This window comes from Panthera tigris, chromosome A1, assembly GCF_018350195.1.
Source record: "Panthera tigris isolate Pti1 chromosome A1, P.tigris_Pti1_mat1.1, whole genome shotgun sequence".
Taxonomy (NCBI): Eukaryota; Metazoa; Chordata; class Mammalia; order Carnivora; family Felidae; genus Panthera; species Panthera tigris.
This window is the reverse complement of record NC_056660.1, coordinates 27,869,888-27,887,616: the sequence shown is the minus strand read 5'-3', so window position 1 is coordinate 27,887,616 and position 17,729 is coordinate 27,869,888. Positions and strand designations below refer to the sequence as shown.

The 17,729-nt window shown below is 43.8% G+C and overlaps 1 long non-coding RNA gene across 1 annotated transcript in view; it reads left to right on the top strand.

Annotated features, from left to right (window-relative positions):
- The first annotated feature begins 2,337 nt into the window (after positions 1–2,337).
- The window catches only part of LOC107179940, a 45,612-nt gene continuing 30,220 nt past the window's right edge, over positions 2,338–17,729 (top strand). The window contains exon 1 of the long non-coding RNA XR_001510669.2: positions 2,338–2,369. This is a non-coding gene — a long non-coding RNA (uncharacterized LOC107179940). The remainder of the gene's footprint in view (positions 2,370–17,729) is intronic.

Here is a 17,729-nt window from a genome sequence, read left to right as displayed (position 1 = left end):
CTGAGGAGAAGTGTGGGGTTTCTTACCATAGCGAGGTCTCCTGCGCTGACCAGCCCTAGCCACAATTGACATTTGGACAGGAAAGAGCACACAGAGAACACGGGAGCCTGGCCTACCCCCTCTGTCTAGACACCGTTGGCCGGGAGGCTGGTACCTTCCATCCATGTCCCTATAATCTACACTCCATTCCCTCAACCACCCCTGGCCTTTAATCCACGGTGCCAGGACCAAAGAATGAAGAGATAGATATGGCTTCTGCCTTCACCTTTCTGCTTTGTCCATGGCCTTCGAGCCCCCTCCATCAGATTCCCCTTTTCAAGGGCCAACGACTGAGGTGTGCGCACAGCTTGTGTTCCTAACCAGGAAAAAACTCCGAGCTGTCTGCGGTGCGTCGGCATCCTCCCTCTGTCTCCTGTTCCCAACCTCTGCCCTGCCAGATGCAGTTCCTCAGGCTGACCGTGGGCAGGAGGCCTTGGCTGGCCTCCACACCGTCAAGGTCTTCCCTCAATTCCCCGAACAGGGAGACTTTGTGGAGGCCAAAAACCAATCGTTCACCCCATTAATTCGGTGTGTAAAAAGAGTGAGAGATATCACACTAGGAAAGACCTTTGTAACACGTTTGAGGTCCTCACAGTGGTGTCAGAGATGGGACTAAGTGGGCAACACACGTACATTATTTCTGTTCCATTCATTCCGGTTTAACAGCAGACACGTTGTGTGAAACCCAGCTCAGAATCAGCCTAAGGTCTTGCCAAAGTAGCCCGGGAGAACTCTCTCCATCACTGAACCTGACAGCGTGTCATGAAGAGAATTAAAAATACATGAAGAAAAGCTGGTCAATTCAGTTGCTACATAGAGACCTTGAGCCTGCGTCTGTCCTGTGGCTCTTCCAAGGTTCTCCGACACATATTGATGTTACACGGGTGCTTCCATGGGGCGCCTGGGTGGCTCAGTCAGTTGAGCGTCCAACTTTGGCTCAGGTCATGATCTCACGACGCGTGAGCTCGAGCCCGGCGTCAGGCTCTGTGCTGACAGCTCGGAGCCAGGAGCCTGCTTTGGATTCTGTGTCTCCCTCTCTCTCTGCCCTCTTCCTGCCTCTCAAAAATAAATAAACATGAAAAAAAAAAAGATAACACTAAAAAATAAATAAATAAACAGGAGCTTCCAACGCTGGGCCCTTTGGGCACAGGCATGATATGACTTCCTCATGGGTTCCATGTGGAAATGTGAAGGGTGTGAAGGCAGGTGACTGAAACCGGACACAGACCCCGGGATGAGGGCTTTACCTGAGGTAGGAGTATGTTGGTAGCTGCTTTATTTTGGATGAGGACAAAACCTGTCAGCTTCCACTCTGCACGGAAAACCTCTCTGAGAGCTCTCATGTCTCGTCAGCAGCCCTTCCCGCATGGTGCCCTCTCCTGCCTGGCCCCGCCATGGAGAGACTTCCTTTTGGGTACCTGGGGTAGACGTGGCCACAACCGCAGGAGTCCTGCCCTGAATCTTCCTTGTGGTGAGGAGCCGGGGCTGGCTGACACGATGGAGCCAGTGCTCCAGGATTATGCTGGTTGACCAAGCTGGTCAGTTGAAAAAATTCCTTAAAATACCCCATGGGTATGTTTTTATTTTGTATTGTTTTTAAAAGGATAATTATCCCGAGACCCTGATGCCAGAAAAGAGAGCTCTACGACTTTCAGAAAACTGGCCATGAAGCACGTTTAAAAAACAAAAAAAAAAATTAGTTAAAAGACTAGAAATTATGGTTACAAAAATATCTCTGCTAATAGTTTACTGTCTGGCCTGAGTGAGTTTGACTTTAAGGTGTGGTGGCCCTGGAAATTTATCGTGAGTCACTATATAATCACTGGCTGCACTATCAGGCATCAGCCCACACACAATTTTCCAGCCCTGAACTTTGAATGTTTCATACAAAATGAAAATAATACAGTCTTATGTTTTATTCTAGGGATGAGGTGGTTGGTACCACTTTAGACTTTGCTGAAGACTTTTTGAATTTGGTGTTTCCTACTAAATTAAAATGTTTTAAGGAAGTATCTTGTGTTTGGTTGGCAAACGCAAATCTCCTTTAAGGGAAAAGCCCTGCACATACAGGCTATTGTCCGTAGGTTCATTGCCTCCTCTGTGGGTTATTTGCTTGACCTGGACTCTCATCTCTCCAAATGGCCAACTCAGCCCTTGGAGTCATAATTACACATTTGAAGGAAGACTAAACCAGCAAACACAGATGGTTATCTCTCTGCGTGCTTTATTTTCTCTTGTCTTTTTCTTGCCTCTGTTCCCTTTCTGGGATTGGAAAAGCATAGATATACTTTCTCCTGTACTGAATCAAAGACAGCCTCATGGAGGAGACAGTAAGTAGATACCTTTCTTCCTTTATACGTGGGGCTTGGTCTTGAGTTTTAGTAGTTAATTCCAGTGCAGTAGGGCTCTTGGAAGACCAACTTGTATTGTGTCAACTCACGGGAGCCTAATGTTTTCCCAAAAGCCTTTCTTCATCTGGGACCTCTTCTAGACTTACCGAAGTCTTCCTCAGCCTTTGTGGGGCTGCTAAAATCCTTCTTTCGTTTAAGTTTCCTGCTTGTGCTAGCCTCTCCTTCAAGATTCCCGTGGCAAACACAGCACACATCCATTTTGGGTGCTTGTTCTCTGTTTTTTAATTCATCTTTGCCTTTGTATCGTCTCCTCAACTAGTCTGTAAGTTCCTTGAGGGAGAAAAAAAGTACTTTGTTCATTTTTGTCATCCTCATTGCTTAACACACAGAAGACACCCCAGCAATGCTTTCTGATTGATTTGTGAAGGTAGTTTGTATATTCGTTAACTCTCACGTAGGGCAAACTGTGTACTAGATGCCGTATTAGACACTTCCACCTGCACTGTCTTACTGAAACTTCCCAAAGACCCAAGAAGACAAATATCATTCGAATTTTTTATGTGGTGGCACTAAGACACAAATAGTTTCCCTGGGGTCCCCCCAAAGCCAGGAAATGGCATGCCATCTGTACAGTGAGAAGTAGGATTGTCAAGGCTAGGAGGCAGGGATGCTTCCTTGTCCTGGGATGGAAACCTGCTTAGGAAGTCGATGTAAGGAGCCCCGGAACATGTTGGGTGTGCCTCGGGGAATAACTATGCTAGCTGTTGGCCCGCTCTCACCCGCTGGCCTGGACCCATGGCCCCAGCTGGAGCTGGAGACGTGCCACTCAAGTGTCTCCCTAAAGCTCTCCCCTTGTTCTTCTGATTATATCTTTGTTATGCGAACTGACATCACGGGATCCTGCTACTGTGGGCAGGGAGACGCCTCTGCAAGCTCTGTCTTTTCTTTTCCCTGGATTGTGCTTTTTTTTCTATCTGATGGACTTGTGTCCTTTGCACCGTCACGGGCAAACTTTCTTCCAGACGGTGCTTGCTCCAGGCAGAAAGGATACAGGACGGCGTCTGGCCCAGTGGCTAAGGAGACAGCTCTGCAGGAACTGAGCAGGGGTCTAAAGTCCCTTGCGCCCAGGATGGGTGAGGGGTCCCGCTGCAGTCTGCATGTGTGAGCTTAGGAGCAGGCCACACTGCACATGGGCTGGGGTGTGTCACCCGAGCAGCAGACTGAACGGACTTGCCTGGATGAGAGTCTGCGTGACCGTGAGGAGGAGAACTCCTGGAGCCTAGTGAAAGAGCATTACGACAAAAGAGAAGACTTGGCTAAGGTCCTCCAGTGGTTTTACATCATTTTCCTTTGTTAGTCAATAAACCAGTCCTGGCTGGGGGGGGGTGGGGGGGAGGGCTGTGAAAAATTTCACCCATACACGGCAGTTTCTCAGTGTCAAATGTCTGTCACAAATTTTGCCTGTGGTCACCTCCGAAGCCTACAATTTAAAAAAAAAAAAAAAAAACGCAGCAATTATCTCAACCAAAGTGCTATTGAGTGCACTTTCCAGTGGTTGGTCTTCAGGCTCCTTTCCCAACAATGTTTTCCTCGTGCAAAAAGCCCAAAGGAGCGTGTGCGTGGCTCCCGAAGCCGAGAAGTCAACTCCGCGGAAAATTTGCATGCTGTAATTGACTTGCCGGGAATACTCAAGACATAATTCTTCAGGCTTGCAATGATGATCACGATTCCCTGCAACCTTCCAGGCTGGCAGTCGAAATGGCAGCCAGACTCCTCCATTCTCCTGTGATCTCATTCTTAGATTGAATCTCTGCAACCCAGCTCAGATCCCCTGGTTTTTAGGAGGTTGTGGCTGGTGAACCCTTATCTTTCCTCTCCCTTAAGCTGCTACAATATGTTAGGGTTTTACAAGTCAATTGCCAACTATTGTGTTATACTGAACAGTTTAGTACAGAGACATCTTGTGACCCTGGCTACAGAGTAAGTTTTTGGAGGGAAAGCCTGTGGTAGATGCAGAGTTAGTTTTGAATGAACGGCCAAAGAGATCAATTCTTTGGAATTTTTTGAGTGTACACCTGTGATTTGTGCACATGGAAATGTGACTGGGCTTGAGGAAGTCCTAGGGCTGAAGTGAAGGAAGGACCCCTTGTAGAATCCTCATGGATCATTTTCAAGACAATTACTTGGCCAATCATCCCTGGTTGATATGTTGAATTTAACACGGGAATCATAAATCTGCAGAGGTTCCTTGTCTGCCCTAACGCTCAAAGAGACAATATGAAATATGAGTATGAATATTTTGTGTGCGTGTGGCGGGAGGAGTGGGAAATTGGATCCAATCACTGTTTTGCAGTGAAGCAGCACACGGCTCACTTGAAGGAAGCTTCCATCATTCCATTATTCCACCACGCCAAACACCCTTTTCTCTGATTATGTATTCTGAATCATAAAATGCTTCTACAGTGGAACCTTTAGACATCCAGGATCCAAGTACGATCAGACATTAAACCTTGAGGTGTAGATATGGAGAAGTGTTGGGGGGATGCTTCTTGATATTACATAGGTTCAAGGCAGGTGAAAGCTTTCTTCTGGAGGTTTTGGATGGCTGTTTCCATGGTCCTGAATTCCCAGGGCCACAGAGAGGCAAAATTGTCAAATGAAATTTACCTCTGGAAGTTTCTCACCTCCCTTCCCCTCTACTGGATGCTATTTCCCAAGGTAATGGTGCATTTCCAAAAGCCAGTGGGGTTGCAATGGTGTGCAAGCCCATTGCACAGATGGCCTCCTTCCCCAGCCTCCTATCAAAATCTATGTCCAAGTTGACACTACTTTAAACACTGGAGGAGACCCCAAGTTCAATTGGAGCTACTGGTGAGGCCTAGTGCCCACAATAGGATGAGCTCTCCTGGGCAGCAAGTACAGAAGTGAGTGCAGTTTAAAGAGGTGGTGATCCCAGGATGTTCTGCATTCGTCAGATCACGTGTGTCTGTTCTTAGGATCCTTTAAGGGGGACATTGGTAAATGAGGCACATTCAGATAAAAAATATGAAGACAGTATCGTGGGAGAAATGATGGAAGATTTGGGCATTTGCAACCTGACTAAAGAGGCCAGAATCATCCTAGAATCTGACCTAGTTTAAACACCTCTCTGGTGTTTGAATTTATCTTCTACCTATCTCTGCCAGATTATCAACTAACCTTGGCCTGAATATCTCTGAATATCTCTTATGACACAGAACTCACTACCTAGAGCTCCAGAACATGACAGCCTCCTTTAAATATTTTCAACAGAATGGTATAAAACCTCTGCAAGGCAGAACATCTGCTAGTGTGAAGAAATGAAAGGAAAGCATTCTTTTGGTTCAGTATGGCCAGATAATCCTTGAGGGAAATGTGAAGATTTAGGAATTGGCTTTGGTGCTAGGTGTAAGTTCCCCACCAACGTCAAGATCTGCTACATTTATTTATCCTTAATCAAGTTTCTCTGGTGACAAGGAATATAAAACCCCATGAGACCAACTTAGTAAAAAGGAGATATAGGGTAAGAATACAATGGTCCATCTCATGAGCCAGAAACAAAGTATAGGCTGATCACGGAAGCTGAACCTGAAAATTCCAGAACTAAGATTATTAGGGCACATGGTCTTTTCCTCTACTTGTCTTTATTCCTCTACTCTTTCTCAGATTAGCTCCACACTACCCTACTTATAACCTCTTCCCCATAGAGTTTGGCTGGCCATGTCACCATCTCTCACCACCTCCAACCCTGGCTCTACCTGAGTTTATCTTTCAACTCCCATCTGAAGAATTAGCTTCTCCGTGCCTCTTAGTCTTGTAAGTGTAGAGGAAAAGATTCAGCCTGGCTCAACCCAGCCTGTGGGTTGGTGCTGCTCCAATCAGCTACAGCTTAGGGGCACAAGATCACATGAGTAGATGGAAGATGGATTCTCTAAGAAGTATGTGAGCAATGGCAAACATTAGGATACCTTCTAGAGGCATATAGCCTGAAGCCAAAGAGGGCAATAATATCTAGCTGGGAGATATTAGCCCTTCTCAAGACCAGGGCCCTTTAAATCTTACCTCATAGGTTCCTATCTGCTGCCCTTAGTTTTTGGGGTATTTAAAAAAAAGTTTTTTAGGTTTATTTATTTTGAGAGTAGACAGAGGGAGAAAGAGAATCCCAAGCAGGCTCCACACTATCAGCACAGAGTGTGATGGGGAACTCCATCTTGTGAGATAATGACCTGAACCAAAATCAGGAGTCAGATGCTCAACCAACTGAGCCACCCAGGCACCCCCTTAGCTCTGCTCTAGAATCATTTACTTTGTTGTTGTCACACAGAATCCTCCCTTTTTCTCAATAATTTTGTTGATCTCTGCTTTGCTTTGCTTGAACAAATTTATAATTCTTTTGTCCGCAAAGTTTGGCTGTTGTCTTTCTTCTCTCTATATTTGTTTGTCCTAGGAACTTTGAGTAGTGCTTTAAAAAACTGCCCCCAATAGACTCTGTCTTCTGCAATATATATACATGTATTTTTTAACCAGAAAATTCAGAATTAGTTTCTGGTGTCAGATCCTATCTTTGAGGATGCATCTTCCTTTCAACTCAGAGTGCAGAGCATGATGACAAATGAGAAACAATCATTTCACACATCCTAGTAAAATAAATCTTCTCTGTCAGAACAGCGGGTGATTAGATCTTCATTTTGATATATACTGCAGCGTCTTCAGAAATGAGCCAGTAAGGCCTGATTTGAAAGAGAATGCAAATTTCCAGCCAAGGAATATGCTGCAGAGACTATATGCCTGTGTAAAGCAGTGTAGAAGCGAACCCACTTGGGCAGGTGGTCTCACGTTGGTGAATTCTGTTCGCCTAGACCCAAATCTACACCTGTGCTGTCCATTATGTGTGTGTGTGTGGGGGGGGGGGAGCACTTGGTACCTTATTTATTCATCTCTACCACTTGTGGTATTATTATTAGCTATGAAGTTTGTTGAAGCATTAATATGCCTGAGCCATTTCCCAGGTGGCACCATGACTTGATTCTTATAAATTATTAATCGTGAGGAAGAAAAGCTTGATTCAAAAATTAATTTGAGTGAACTTCACCAGTTTACAGAGTAACTTACGTAAACGGAACATCAAGTTATCTGACGTGAATGAGAATGAACATAAATTGCCTCTCTGGAAAGCTTTTCCCTCTGTCTCTCTCAGTGCAGTGCTCCTTTCTGGGAGGAGAGGCAGAACATCACTGGGGCTAAGAGCCTGGCACCTGGGGGTGCCTGGGTGGCTCAGTCGGTTAAGTATCTGACATCTGCTCAGGTCATGATCTCATGGTTCATGGATTTGAGCCCTGCATTGGACTCTGTGCTGACAGCTCAGAGCCTGGAGCCTGCTTCAGATTCTGTGTCTCCGTCTCTCTCTGCCCGACCCCTGCTCGTGCTCTGTCTCTTTCTGTCTCTCAAAAATAAAGAAACATTAAAAAATTTTTTTCTTTAAAAGCTTGGCACCTGGACCCATGTGGCCTCTGGTTTGAAACCATCCTGCATTTACCAGCAGCGTGACTTTGGGCAAAATACTCAACCAATCGCTTTGGGCCTTGGCTACCTAATCTGTAAAATGGACATGATACTTGCAGGACTTTAATGGACCATAATTGTTTTATTTTATTTTTTTTTTCTTTTTATAGACAAAAAAAACAAGGCTCAGAGAGTTATGTGTCTCTCCCAAGTTCACAGAGCTGGCAGGTGGATGGGCCAGGATCTAAATTTTAGCCTGTTAGCCTTCAATTCATGTCCTTCTCCACTATCAGGCTCCCCAAACTTGCCTGTAATGAGAATCATCAGGGGGTGCTTGTTAAAAATACAGATTCCTGGGCCTTTGTCATGGAGACCAGGAATCTACAATATTAACAAGTGTCTCATGTGGTAAGACCCAGAAATGGTGTACCAAAGCACCCCCAGCTCCCAAGGACCTTCTGAGCTTTTGCAGCTGGATGAATGGATTTGTGCATGGGGCTGTTTTGTTCTCCTCTTCTCCCTCAGTCTCCCCTTTTTACCCCTTTCCACAGCCTTCCCTGTCTCCTGCACTGTGCCTTTCAGAGTGCTGGCTACTTAAATCCTCCTCTCTCTGAGATTTTCCAGGCTCTCAGTGCGCCTGATCCCTTTGTTCAAGGTTTCTTCCCGATGACCCAGACTTTACCTTTGAACCCCTTTATATCTCCCTCCAGCTGACCCTCTGTTCTTCACTCATTACTTTTTAACCCCACTTTTCCTTTCCTTTAGGTTCCTCAGGACCATTGGGATGAAGCCAAAGGCATACCTGTATGCCACATTGTAATGAAAGCTGAATTGTAGTATGAATTGTTTTCATAGTATGTCATAATAAAGTCCAATATTATATTAAATGTATAAGGATTTATTGCAGGTGAAATAATGACTGCTATGTATCTGACTGAAAGTGATTGTACTTTAATCTAGAGAGCCAAAATGAGTGTATTGAGCCCTGCCAATAGCTGGCCATGCCCGTAAATTTGTAGAGGGTCACCTCATTGACATTCTGCTTCAGGGCCTGCATTGTCTTCTTTGGGCAATGGCTGGATTTGGAATTCTGGGTCATAGTGTAACTTCAGACCCCAGTCAATTTCCTACAAGGCCAAAGGATGGTTCAAGAAGCAATATTTCACTGAAAAAAACCTTGATTTCCATAATTGTGTAGGTCAAAGTCAAAGGCACTCATATCTGATGTGACGACAAATTGATTCAAGGACTTTGGCCCACATGCTACCACTTGAGGAGCCAAGCCTGAATTAGATGCAAAAATGAGCAGTTGTGTGCACTCTTGTGGTCTGAGTAAATGGCACTTAGAAGCACCAAATTGATCACATACTCAGGAGAGGAGAAATAATTGGGCAAATGAAATTTGTAACTGTTTATTTACACAGCAATGTGGATTTTCAGTTGAGAAGTACATGATTATTCCAGGTCCAGTGGAGGCTTTCTTGGAGGCTGCAAATTATACATGTTGGTAAATAATCACATCGGCCTTTTATGCCATGATTATTAAATATTTCTTGCATTTATCATGATTCTCAAGGTGCATACGAACAAACCCTGTAAAACAAACTGCTCTTCTCAGGTGTGTGTGATTTTTTTGGTATCTTGGAATGTGTTCATTCAACACCTTTTTTAATGGGCTCTGGACATTTTGAGGAAAAGGTCAACTCAGAATAATATTGTTAGAATGCTTGATGAGGCATAATTTAAATACGAAGATCCTTCCGTCCGTCTGAGCCCCAATTTCTCACCTATAAAAGGAATACCACTTATCTTACCGGGTTGTTGAAATAATGATGCATCCCAGTGTATGTAAGGGTGCAGGGCCAGATGCAAAGCCTGGTAGCAATCTGGAGGAAAAGAACAGCAGGTAGCATCCCACTGACTGGATCTGTACTGGGAGGCAACGTGTGTCTGTCAGGACTTGGCAAGTTGTGATATGATCGCATTGTGGGGTGACATTATGACACGTAGAGAACAGAGGACATCCTGGTCTGTCACTGGGTGATGACTGATGCACTTGAGGGTTAGTTAGAAGGTCGAAGCTTAAGAGCTCTCTTGGGGTTTCAATTACTCAGCAAGATGGCTCATAGTACTTCCCAAATCGTTTTGCAAGGAATTTCAGTCCTCTGAAAACAGAGCTCCATGGATCAACAAGTTTGGGAAATGCTGCATGCGTTGTCTTCCCCTTAGGGTTAATGCTGTGAATGTGCACGGCGTAAGCTATGCTGTCTTATGCACACATAGTAGCCCCATGTGGCTACTCAATTAGAAACTAATTTTTAATAAAATAAAAAACTTAGTTCCTCAGTCATACTAGCTACATTTCAAGTGCTTCATAGCCACGTGTGGCCAGTGGCTGCCATATTGGGAAGTGCATATGTAGAACATTTTCCTCATTGCAGAAAGTTCTATTAAACAGGTGCAGGAAGGGCTCTGAGGCATCCTGTGGTAAGAGAACTTAATTTTGTTCATATAGCAAACCTTTTAATGTCCAGTAGGGCTTCCATTCTGCCAGATGCTAGTTAGAAAATACAGTTTGGCCTCCTTGGAGACATAGACCTCACATCTGGTTGTGGTGTTCCAGGACCTCTGGTGCCCTTACGATTCTTCAAATTCTGTTCCTGCTTCTACATGCTTACTTGTGTTCTTGTCCTTGTTGAAAGATTAATTATTTTGATATTCTAAGGCATACCTCACCATGCTTCATGTCTGCAAAACTCATCAATAGCCAGTGTTCCCTGTTACAGACCCAGAACTTCAGAGGTGGAAGGGACCTTAGCGATTCTGTAAGTCAAGCTCCTTGTTTCGCTTATGAGGAAACTGAAGTCCAGACAGGTTACAAGGCTTTTCCAAGGCCACTCAGTTAATAGTACAATACCTACTTCTCATTAAGGCTGTTGGTTCATCTTTTCTTCACATACTGAAGGGGAAGAAAGCAATTATTAATGGACTAGGATTAGATCAATGGTAACATGGGCTTTATCTCTAGTTTGAGATCTTGCCTATCTTTGTGAAGGTGGGCTTTGAGTAAATGTATTCTGTATTTTGTAGCTCAACATGTTTTTACGAGTTCTGACGGGATAGGGCCTTCAGTGAATAGGTCAGCCATTACTCAATTTCTTGCCTCTCCTTTATTAAAAAAGCCTTTGATGATTCTCAGCAACTGGCCAATAATAACTGCATGAGTTTCACCTGCCTTTGCACCCCCTTGGAACCCTTGAATTGATTAGGATTCTAGCTAGACCATCTCTGCCTTTAATTTTGGTGGCTGTGGTATAAAAAAGTGAGTGACAATTGTGACCTGCATAGTGGAAGAAAAACTGCCCTATTGTTTACAGCGAGGCTGACCTTTGCTATGAAGGAGTCAGTTGAGAAGAGCAGATCAGATATGCATTTCTGGGTCCACCACTGTGGATAGGTCAGTAGCACAGTGTGGGGGGCATGTAGGCTGTAAAAGGAAGACAGGTCATACATCAGGGCAATGTCCCTGGAGGAACTGCCCTATTAGGGCTGTGATCTGGAACCAATATACTTCTGGCACCTTTGCTAGGATGTCAGTGGGAAAGCCCCATTAGTCATCTCTGCCAGATGGGGGCTTCTGGAAATCTCTGAGCTGCTGTACATGTCTTTATTGATGAAAACACTGAAGCCACAGGGGTTGTGACCACAAGTGTCTCATCCTACAGACCCTCTGGCTCCGCAAGGATCACAAAGAGGGAAGTGAGTTGTGGAGCTGGATCTTTGAAACCTTTGAGTTTTAAAATGTGGAAAATTTCATGTTTACCATTTCTCTTGGAATAAATTTCCAGAGAATTTTGAACTTTAATGGCTGAGGCCATTTAGGCTACCCCAGAGTCTCTGAAGGGGATATCTCCCCAGGTAATTGTGGAGTGCTCTGATGTTTGAGAATCACTCACTGCTCTTGAGAAATCACTCATTTTCTCCGGATGTCATCAGCTGTGTGAACAGCAATATCACTTCATTATCATTAAAGAAGATGATGTCAGTATCTTTCTTTTGACTTCACTGAATTCAAATTTTCCTCATCTACGTATAGAAACTGATATAAGCTTCCTGTTTAATACCCCATATCACAGCAGAGAAGTTTGTTGGTTTTTTTTCCCACCTGCTTGTAGCATCTTTTCCTGCCTTGTTATAAGTAACGAGAATTAGAGAAAGTTCTGGCTCAAGATATGACCCAGAGATTCAAGTCATATGAATCTTTTCTCTTATGGGGAAGCTCAGGCAATGTACAGATGTTAACGCAAGTCCTGGAATGCCTGACTGACTCTAGACTTGCTCAGTTCTCTAGAGCTCTCTTCTCCTGCTCTGTAGAGTGATGTGGCCATGTTAGTAGAGTTAGTTTTTATGGGTGGATTTGAGCCTGTCTGAAGTTGCTTGAATCCAGGGGTTTACTAGCAGTGGGCATAACCGTCCTCTGAGAGGAAAAGCTCAGTGTAGAAGAAACAGCCCCTGGACAAGAGTCCAGAGTCCAGAGTCCTGCCTCTGACTCACTCATCAACCAGCTGTTGGCCTTGGCCTTGTCTGTTCAAGTTTCTGGGCCTCCTGATAGTGGTGCAACTTAAACTAGATTTGCTAAATCCAGTGGCCCTTTGATCTAAAATGATCAACTGTTAACATTTGCTATTACCAACCACTTCCTCCTTCTTAAAATGTTCACCTTTTTTGGCTTTTGAGCCGCCATTTCCATGTTAGTTCAACCAAAATTACTGGGCTAAGCATTGCCCTGGGGACTCAAGAGATTAACAAGACAGCTTTTGTCTTTGATGAGCTCACAAGATATGTAAACATAATCTAACAATTTCTTCTCTCTCTGAATTCTCCTTTCTAATTCTAGTCACTTCTTCAATTTTGTTTTTGTTCTATCACCAACTTTCTTCAAATGTTTTGTATACAACAGTCCCCCCCCCCCCCCCCATCCATGGTTTTGCTTTCTGGTGGTTTCAGCTCTCTGTGGTAAACTATAGTTTGGAAGCAGATGATCCTTTTCCTGATGTATCACTAGCTCAGTAGTCACTTAAGGCTACATCCCAGCGCCTACATCATTCACCTCACCTCGTCTGGTCATTTTATCATCTCACATCATCACAAGAAAGGTGAGTTATGGTACAACAGGATATTTAGAGAGAGAGAGAGAGAGAGAGAGAGACCACATTCACATAACCCTTCTTACAGTATACTGTTACAATTGTCCCATTTTATTATTAGTTGTTGTGCCTAAGCTGTAAATTAAACTTTATTGTAAGTAAGTATGTATAGGAAAGAACATAGCATATATGTATGTATAGAGTTCAGTATTCTCTGTGGTTTCAGGCATCCACTGGGGGTCTTGGAATGTATCCCCTGTGGATAAAGGGAGACTACTGTACTTTCCTTGGAAAATAGTACTCATTTCCGTGCTTTCAATTACATGTTTTGGTTAAAAATTATGCATCTTTAATCATGACTCCTTCCCCCCCAATCTCTCCATCTTGACTTATAGATTTGCATTCACATGTGCATCCCAGTCATCTCTAGCTGGATATTCCTCAAGATCCCCAAATTCAAAAAGTTTGAAACTAAATGTCTTTTGCTCTCATTCACTTCTTCCCTTCTTTTCTTAAAACCCACTCTTTCTATTGAATTTCTTGCATTGGTTAAGGGCACGCCATCCATTTAGTTACTCAGATTAGACACTTCAGAGTCAGGGCGCCTAGGTGACTCAGTCGCTTAGGCATCTGACTTCAACTCAGGTCATGATCTCATGGTTCATGAGTTTGAGCCCCATATTGGGCTGGCTGCTGTCAGCATGGAGCCCGCTTTGGATCCTCTGTCTCACTCTCTCTACCTCTCCCCGTGTGTGCGCACACACACATACACACTCTCTCTCTCAAAAATAAATAAACAAAATAAAATAAAGAAACTTCAGAGTCATCTGCCTCTCCTCTCCTCCAACATCTACATAACTGATCACGCTCCTTCAGAATCTATCTCTCAACTGTTCTCTGTCTCTGTCTACTCCTTCCTATTATTCCTGCTACTGCCCTCACTGAAGCCTGGATTAGCTCTCCTTGGGAATTCATCTATTTTAGCATGCATACCACTTTCTCAATTAACATTTCTCAAATCAGGATGCATCTCCGAGTTTCTGTGGCCAGGCAGCAATCATGAGGTCAAAAGCACAGCCTGTGCACATGCATCCAAACTTGCAGAATGGGCTCTAGTCACTTGGAAACCCCAGAAGCAATAAGGGGGAACATTCTTAAAAGATGCTGCATCATTAACACTCCACATAGCTTTTGAGTGGAGCAGTGTTTCAGAAAAGTCAGACTCTGAATGGGGAAAAAGTGCTAGGACTACTTTAACCAAATTATTGAGCTTGTATTTTCCTTTTTATATACGGACAGGGGTGATAAGTGATAAAAATCTGTCAGTATCAGTATAAAAGAGCCCTTTCCAGAAGTATAAAATAAAAATTCCAAGTGACAAGGGACACTGTGTTATCATTTAATTGGTAGAATTTTTCGTTCTAGAGGAAAGTAAAATAATACTATGACTAATATTGATTGTATCTTAGACTCGCAAAAGTCTTAGAAAAAGATTGAGTGCAAAACTCCCTACTGAAGCAATACTTTCAGGTGCCTGGATGGCTAGGTTCGTTAAGTGTCTGACTCTGGATTTCGGCTCAGGTCGTGATCTCATGGTTCGAGCCCTACACAGGGCTCTGTGCTGACAGTGTGCAGAGCCTGCTTAGGATTCTGTCTCTCTCCCTCCCTCTCTGTCCATCCCCCACCTTCTCTCAAAAATAAAATAAATAAAACTTTTCCAAAAAAGTAAAAAAAAAAAAAAAAGACCCAATACTTTGGAAATCAATACAATGGAAAAATTCCATTTTTCACATTGCCAGCAGCATGCCCAGACCCGCTCCTATCATTCAAGTACGATAGAAACTTCCATATGGCAGAGCTTCTCAAACTCAGTATGTATCAGAGTCACCTGGAGGGCTTATGGAAACATAGATTACTGTGCTCCAGCCTCTAAGTTTCTGATTCAATAGGTCTGGCTGAGAATTTGCATTTCTAATAAGCTCCCAAGTGATATTGATACCTGCTGGGTTTCAGGGGTCACGCTTGGAGAACCATTGTCCTGTGGCATGAATTCCAAACTCCTTAGGTGGCATTCAAGGGTCTTTCCCAAGGGCTCCCATGATGCCTCTGCAGCATTCTTTGCTTGTGTGCCCTCACACATCTGTTCCTCTCCCCATCATGCCTAGAACTCTCCATTCCCAAGCATGGCAGTCACTTCCTGATTTTGTGATTTTTTTTTCTTTACACACTGTCAGGTAACTGAAAACTTTCTGGCTTTTAAAAGCAATACAGTCCAATGAGCAAATTCTTCAGCAGAAAGTATTTCTTTTACTTATCGTCTTCCAAAGAGGTAAAATTCAGATTGTTTATCTAATAAGATCAACTTCTAAGACAGTCAATGCTCAGGCTCTTCCAGTAATTAGAAAAATATTCCTTTGGGACTGACAGGTCACCAAGTTTGACGGGGTTTTCCAATTTTCTAGGTTATCAACTTGGCAATCATCCTTATACAAAATACAGAATTTATTTTGAGTCAGTGGAGCCATTGTCATGATAATTTTAAATATTTATAAGACGTTGTAAATATATATGATGCTGAAAAGCAATTTAAATTGTACCAAACCAATGAATGTTCCCCATTTCAGTGTATTTATAGATCGGGCTCGTAAATAATATGACAAGATAAAAACTCTGGGAAGTGAGAGCATAAGCAGAGGCAGAATACAGGAAGATGATTGTAAGATGTGCTGTGAGGCAGGAAAACTATGGATCACAGTCTGTATTCTATGATGGCTTTTCTAGACTTGTGACCACTGATGAGTGGATCTAAATTTGAAGTTAACTAAGGATTTAGGCTGTATTTTGAAGGGGCAGTTGCTATTTTATTGAACTATTTAAGTCATGGACTATTTCCTGAGTAGGAACTTGACCAGTTTTACGTGTTGTCCATATATATGTTTACACACACACACACACACACACACACACTGATTCCTAATACAGATTAGCTCAGAAATGCAGAATTAGTGGAGCTGTGACATAGTGTTCGCTGGTCTGTCCTAGTCTCATGAATAAACCTTTCATTTTTTCATTTACTTATTTAATGAACATTGGAGTGTAGAGTGTATGGAAACCTTATCGTGACCCTTAAAATGCAACAAATAATGAGTTTTCACAATTAGGAGCAAGTGAATGAAAGCCTTTATGGAACCTAGAATAAAATTGTAACAACTGGGGGCGCCTGGGTGGCTCAATCCGGTTAAGCATCCGACTCTTGGTTTCAGCTCAGGTCATGATCTCACAGCTGGTGAGTTTGAGCCCTGCATTGGACTCCGTGCTGACAATGCAGAGCCTGCTTGGGATTCTCTTTCTCCCTCCCTTTCTTCCCGTCCCCCCCCCCCAACCTCCTCAAAATAAATAAACTTAAAAAAATTGTAACAACTGGGAATACAATTATAACAGCCTACCTTTTCAGCATTTCCAGAACCCTTTTCAGGCACATGCCAGCGTTTCCATGCATTTTATCAGTTGGCAACTCCCTGAAGTTAGGTACAATTATTATTCCTGAAGAAATGGAAGCTTAGGCATTATAGGTTAAGAATCTCATCCAATATCACACAGCTAATCAAGTGTACAGCCAGGACGAAAGTCAGCTTAACCTTATGTTATGTGTGTAGTTTCTCATCTGCAATGCTCTGGTCTAATTGTGGGGGCGATTTAATAAGCAATTACAATGCCGTGTGATAAACGGTCTGGGAGGGGAAATGCAGCAGGGGTTAGGAACACATTGGAGGAACCAGAAAACACTTTCTGTAAGAAATAAAGTCTAACAGGGGCGCCTGGGTGGCTCAGTCGACTGAGCGTCCGACTTCAGCTCAGGTCATGATCTCGCGGTCCGTGAGTTCGAGCCCCGCGTCGGGCTCTGGGCTGATGGCACAGAGCCTGGAGCCTGCTTCGGATTCTGTGTCTCCCTCTCTCTCTGCCCCTCCCCCGTTCATGCTCTGTCTCTCTCTGTCTCAAAAATAAGTAAACGTTTAAAAAAAAAAAAGAAAGAAAGTCTAACATTAGCCAGGACTGCGGGAAGGGGTCTGCGAAGGCCTAGAGGTTTGAGTGAGGTTGCCGGCGGGAGGAGCTGGGGGGAGGTCAGCAAGGCCGGAATGTGAATGTCCTTCTGACTACTCTCAGCAAAACCCAGTGCAACTTCAGTTGCCAAGTAGACGTTGATGGCTCCCAGTAGATATCCTTTGGAGTTTACTCATAGCTTGGTTTGGGTTTCAATGTAAATATTTCAGCCTCCCCCCCTCCAAAAAAGTTGCAATCATCTTGTATACTGGGTGTATGTCTCATCATTTGTGTGCTATTCGATGTCGCCAGTACTGTTCTCTGTTTCTGGCAGGCGGTGATGCAATCTGTAGCAGCAAGCGTTCTGTCAAATGGTGTGAAAGGTTTAGTACTCTTTCATGTGGCCACTTAGTGATTCTGTGTGTCCCTCCAAACAGAAATGAAGGAGGAATGCTTGCTGGTTGCTGTTGGTCCCCGGAGCAGCTCAGCAGATTTACGTGCATGCTCCAAGACAAGGCGGATCTCTGTAAAGACCTGGCTGCCTGAACGCATGGCCATGGAAGCAAAGCTTGTGTAGAGCTAGAGTGCTAGCTCTGCTCCTGCAGAAACGGAGAGCAAAGGAAGTAGCTAG